The following is a 6,623-nucleotide window of genomic DNA, read 5'->3' on the forward strand; positions in this document are numbered from 1 at the left end:
ACAGCAGTGTAGGTGACTACACAAGTTGTACAGTGTTCATTAATTTCCTGAGATTGGGTGTGGGGAGAGCAGACCTCTTCCTGACTCTTGACCTGAGCAAGGGATAGAATCCTGAGTCTTGTTTTCAAATGTATTTCTTTATTTATATATATTAGTTAATAGAGGTTTATGAAGTTATTTAAATAATTCCTTGTAGTAAGGTTTAATAATATTTTAGTTATTTAAATGTCTTCTAAAATGTATCACATAATGTCTAATATTAGCAAACCAGGACATTTCTAATGATGGAATTATGGTCTTAAGAAAAAAAAAATTAATTGTTGTTTTTAGTTATCTTTAGCCAATTTTGTGTGCCGGAGACCACGTCTTCAATTTCCATTAAAAAGTGTGCAGCACATTTAATGCTTTTAGTTTGAAGGCCACGGTTTGTTTCTCGGCAGTAGACTTTGAAGTGGATGAACATGAACTTTGGATTTACTGCAAGTCAACCAAGTAAATCTTTTAGACAATTTTCAAGAGTTAAAGTTTTTGATCTCTTGATCTTCATTCATTTTATTTATTTAGATACTTAATTAGGATAGAAGAAACAAAACAACAACAGAAACTGACAGCCAAAATTAAATAAATGATAATAAATAAACCTAACTAGGAAAAAGAAACATTCAAGAATTGTCAAACAACAACAACAACAACAAAAAGAGTAATGCCAACACAACATGTCCGAAAGGGAGTAGGGTGAAGTATATGCTTATTTAATCCTACTCCTTATCCTTTGTTAATAACTACCAAATAGCACTTGATTTCATAATTCTGTCCTTGGACAATATCTGCCCACCCCATATATGCCTATGATATATGCATACCTACAGACAAGAGAAAATATATGATGTAAATAAGTGATCAAACAAATAGATCAAGTGATGATCAGAATCCTTCATCCTCCCTAAAGTCAGCTGCAGACTTCATAGCAGAACCTTTATGTCACATCTTTAGTCTAACTCTCTGAAAATAAGATTCCCTGTATATGGAAGTCTGCTTATGTTCTTCCGTTGTTGAAAGGTGGCAATCCATTTGTAGACAATAGCTACAGACCAGTTTTAAAAAAATTGGTCGCAGAGCAGCGGAAAACATTGTTAGACTCAACAGGCTTGCTCTCATGGCACTAGTCAGGTTTTCGTGAAAAGCACAGTGTAATAACTGTTGCGCTTAAAATGGTGAATGACATTATAGATGCCCTGCCCTAGATAATCAGAAATGTTGCGCAGATCTTTTTGTTGACTTAACCAAAGCGTTTGACACAATAGATCGTATCATCTTGATGGACCAACTACAAGATTGGGTTATCTGTTATGGCTGTGAACTGGTTCTCCAACTATTTATCTGATAGAACTCATTGTGTCCCAGCTTCTGGGTGTTGTTCCTTCCTCCTTCGTGTTTTAAAAGGGAGTGCCACAATGCTCCCTACTAGGGCCTTTGCTGTTCACAATTTATCTTAACAACCTGTGTGATAACTTTACTAATGTTGAATCTCATCTTTATGCTGATGATATAGATATTTATTGTTCATCTCTTTCACTTTTACAATAATTTAGAGTTCTGCAACCTGCTTTTGACACCGTTCAATCCCATTTGGCTGGGCTGAAGCTGGTTTTGAATGCCGAGAAATCAAAGACTGGGGTTGAAATTGAAGTTTTCAGGAGCTTCAAATACTTAGATATTCTGATTGATGAGAATATATCCTTTAAAACTCATATTCACTATCTAGCATCTAAGCTCAAACTTAACTTGGGATTCCTTTTTAGAAACAAAAAGTGTTTCTCACTCCAAGTCAGAAGGTATCTGATTACTTAAACCATTCTCCCTCGGATAGATTAAGGAGATCTTTTATTTTTTATTATGTGTTTTTTTGTCTTTTATTTATATAATTAATTTCAATTAGTTAATTATTATTACTGTCATTTATTTATTGATTTATTTGATTTGTTAGTTATTTTGGTATTGATTAATGTTATGTTTATATATTCATTAATCTAATTATCTAATTTTAGCAAGTAAGAAAGCTGTTTACTTTTTTCAGACATAAAATCATTCATTGTTATTTTGCATATCTCATGTACAGGTAAAATTAATCATAACTACCACAGCTGCACTATATGTAATGACAGCCATCTCTGAAACGCCTTAATTTGCTCTGGGAAAACCCATCACCAGCTTCTACATTCACAGTGAAGGCTTTATTATATCATTCATCAGGCCAGTTGTCACTCACGCGAAACCGATATGAAAACTCTTGACACCAAAGCTGAAATCTGACACAAAATTTGTGTTTGAGCAAATTAAAATGGTAAATAATTAAGGTGAACGTTCAGGGCCAGAAGGTAATTTGAGTGTCATGCTGTTTGATCGAGCGCCCGTGTTGTATAAACTCTACAAAGAGACGCAGGAAGGCAACAAGTCAGCCGCTGTAGCGTTGTAATGTATCACGGTAGACCGAGCTTGTCGCGTCTGTCAAGAAGCACAATGTTAATGTGGATGGATGAGAGCATTTTCATTTAGGACAGGAGGATGGATCAAATTTTCCACGGAAGATATTTGTTGCAAACACGAGGCTATACTGATGGGAAAATCCAGCTCTGGTGACTTCAGACTGAGCTATGTCCTTTCAGGTTTCTGTTTTATATCCAAGAAGAAGTTTTCATCCATTTTCTAAATAAGAAAAAATTTATGAATTTATTAAATATTTACATTAACCACCATTATCTAATACCAGCAGTTAATGCTTATTTGACACATTACATAGGCTGTGGGAAGACTATCCCCCTCTGATTATACAGCTTTGAATGAAGCCCATTTTTTTTGCCCGCTGGTCTTTCACATATTAGAATTTGGGCACATGAGATGGAATGCCAAACAAATGTGGAAAGAAATGTGTGAGCTGAGCTTCTAATGACTAACATGTCTAAAAGTAGAAGGCAGGGTAGGATCCAGACATACCACCAGGCTGTTATTAAGCAACCAAAAGCTTTAAGCAATGTGAATCATGTGCAATATGGCCTGATTGACTCATCTTCTCTTGTTGTGTTGTTCTCCCTTGCAGGTCCTGTGGTGTTTAAGAATATTCCCCACCTTCTGTTTGTTTAAAAGTCAATAACATCAGATTGTGATGGTTAGATGAACGAGGGCAAAGGATTCTCTCCAGGAACAGGAATACTTTATGATTGTTGTCAGTTAACCTGAACGCATCGTGTTGATAACTAGATGAATATGAGTCTTTGTGAGATGGTATCGTGCACACTTGTTTGCTTCAGTTTGCAAATCATTGGATGCAATAATAGAATAAAAAAAATAAAAAGGATATTGTTTGTTTGTTTGTTTCACCCACTTTGTCGTATTCTGGTCTGTCTGCTTGCTGCGAAACTCATTCTGCAACGCTTCAGTCATCGCTTAATGGACCTGTGAGCCATTTGGCATCTCAATCAAGATCATCTCATTCATCTGTTCTTCCGCATATATATATATATATATATATATATATATATATATATATATATATATATATATATATATATATATATATATATATATATATATATACCACACTCCAGCAGACAGGCAGTTGCCAGATTGTTGAAAGACTCATGCCTGTAGACGGCCAGCAGTTTCGCTTCCGCTGCCAGCATTACCAGGCGTTCTGCCAGCACCGGTTTTTCTGGTTTTGTTCAATGAACCTTTTGAAGCGCAACACCATGTCTGGTTTGATCATGAGGTTCTTCGTTTTCTCTGACGCATAACGCACACTGCAGGTTTCATTTTTGTGAGAGACAATATTATAAAAATGTATGCAGTGGAAAAAAGGTGCTCTTGATAGATGGATCAAAAACCGAACTTACAAGCCGATATTGAAAAACGTCTGTGTGAGGAGGAAAATCTTGCACTGCACATCACCCTGAACATCCTGCCACCCCCACTATGAACCTTGGTGGTGGAAGCATCATGCATTGGGAATACCTTTTCTTTATCTGGGATGGGGATGTAGCTTAAAGCTGATAGATACAAACCTGATAAAGCTAAATGCTCCATCTATTTATCAGGTTTTATTCCTGGACTACCTTCCATTCCTGGAAGAAAACCTGCTAGAGGTTGCGAAAGACTTGAGGGGTGGCGGTTCAGCTTTGAGCAGAACAACAGCCCTGATCTCACAGCCAGGTCTATAATGAATTTGGATTCAAATCCAAGCATATCGATGTGTTAGAATGGCCTAGTCAAAGTCCAGACCTAGATCAAATTGAGAAACCTTGGCTAGAGTTTAACGATGACATTCACAGAGGCTCTCCATCCCGTCTATTTGAGCTGGAGCTCAAATAGACGGGATGGAGATTTGTGGAGAACAATGTGGAGAACAATGGGCAAGGATGTGGAGAACAATGGGCAAGGATGTCAGAAGATGTGCAAAGCTGGTGGAGACATACACCATAATGCTAGAGGTTGTTTCCTTAACCTATTAAGACCAGAGAATTTTGGTCCAAACATAGGCTTTTAGACACCTGAAAAAGGCAGAAAATTCTTTGTTTCTCTTCAAACATACATGTTTGATCAGTTTTCAGCTTCATTTACAGACCTGTCAGAAGAAAGAAAAATATATATCTAAAGAGAAATTGATCATTTTTAGGTCTCAAAACGCTGTTTTGACTAAAATTCTCAGGTCTTAATAGGGTAAATAAAATAATTGACATTAGTGTAGTAAATGCTTTCAGCCCCGTAAAGGAGATTGAAGGCTCTTCACCACACCAGTTGTAACCCTTGGGTTGTTTTAAACATAGCATCATGTGTTTTGGAGGTAATTTAGTGACTTCAGCAACAGGATCATGTCTATTTTTGCAGCGCTGCCTCAGGGCCCCAAGATTACAGTCAGACGTTACTGTTGTTTTCCGCCTTGCACCTTTCACACAGCAATATCTAAAGCTCCAGGTCTCCTGGTTGGATATTCACTCCTAAATTTCTTCCCCTGTATATTTCTTTCATCTTGATTGCCTGCGTGTCCTTCCTTGACAGTGTTTGTGTGTGCATGGTGTTTGCAGTGGGAGTTTCCACACGCCTGAATTCTGTTGATACACAAATTAACGACTTCTTTTTTAAATCCGTCATTTACCAATAGACCATTGTCACTCAGTCATGGCTGGTTGTTTGCCGAGGTGACGTTTCTCATCCTTTCTGGCTCACCTTGTTCTCCTAGTTTATAGAATGTGATTCTGCAGGTAAATGTTTATCATACCTCTTTGCTACGAATGCCTCCCTTGTCCGTCCACACATCAGTCCATAATTAATTAAAGTTCACCTTTAATTAACTCTTTTGTATCATCAAAAGCCTTCTCGATGCTTTATTGACAGGATATAGTCATCTACTTGTCTTGCCAAGTTGTTTTTGGTCCCTGTCTAAATATATTCATTTCTTATACTGCTTAATTTGTGCAGGGTGTCCAGCTGTCACTGGATAAGACAGTCTGGGTACACCTTGGACTGGCCAGCAGTCCATCACAGGGAGGGCAACTTAGACACTATGCACACACGCACACTTTGGCCAGTGAGCCCAATGTTATTGTCTATAGGAAGAAGCAGGAGTACCTAAAGAAAACCCAGGCCTGCTCATGCGGGTTTTCACAGCGCTCCTCTTTGTTTGTATTTTATGTTGCATTAGAAAAGAACAGAGAATATAAAGATATTTTAATGTCACACAGTGGGAAAGTTCAGGTGTACCACCACTAAAGTGTAATATTCTGGTTTCTGTTCTGGTTTTATATTTGAGTCATTTTCCTCTCCTGCTTTAGGTTCTCTGCTTGCTTTGAGTTTGTGTCCTGTCTGGGTTTTTATTTACTGTTAGTTTATCCTGTTTTGTCATCTGTCTTAGTCTTAGCTTTATTTTCTGTTTTAGGTTTTTACTTCAGAGTGATTTTGTTTCTCAGTAAGTTTGGTGTAGTTTCTGTCCACTTGTCCTGTCAGCTTTTTAGCTTTGGTTTCTGGTTTATTTCTTGTTTTGATCTTCTTCACTGATGTCTGGTCTAATTACTTACTCTGCACACCTGCCTTACTCCACCCCTGTTGCAATCATCTCTGACCGGTTTCACCTGCTTCCTGCTCCATATAAACAGTTGAGACCAGACATCAGTGCCAGGTTGTCTTATTGAGTTATGGGTGAGTCTCCTGCAAGATTCTGTTTATGATTTGCGTTTAACCCCTTTTGTCTCCAGTAACCTGAGCCATCCTGTTCCGTCTGTTCCTGCCCTGCCTGCACAACTGGACTGTTTGTTTGTCTGCCATTTTTGTTACAACAGTTTTTTTTGGATTTTGTCTCTGTTTTTGATTTCTGTTATTAAAATCCTTCTTTTTAAAGAAACCTCTGCTGGTCTGGCTGAATCCTGATCATTACATAAAGAGCAAATTTACAACATAAGAAATATTCTACAGTTATTAAAATCGAACGTACTCAAGCTCATTGTAACTTTATTGTTCTGCTCGTTCTCTGTTCAGTGTCTTTGAGTCTTCTGAAAGGCCCCTTTTAAATAAAATGTATTATTAAAGAAGCGTGTAACTGAGTAAGATGTTAAGAAATGTGTAAAACGTGTGTG

Source organism: Fundulus heteroclitus, chromosome 13 (genome assembly GCF_011125445.2).
Source record: "Fundulus heteroclitus isolate FHET01 chromosome 13, MU-UCD_Fhet_4.1, whole genome shotgun sequence".
Taxonomy (NCBI): domain Eukaryota; kingdom Metazoa; phylum Chordata; class Actinopteri; order Cyprinodontiformes; family Fundulidae; genus Fundulus; species Fundulus heteroclitus.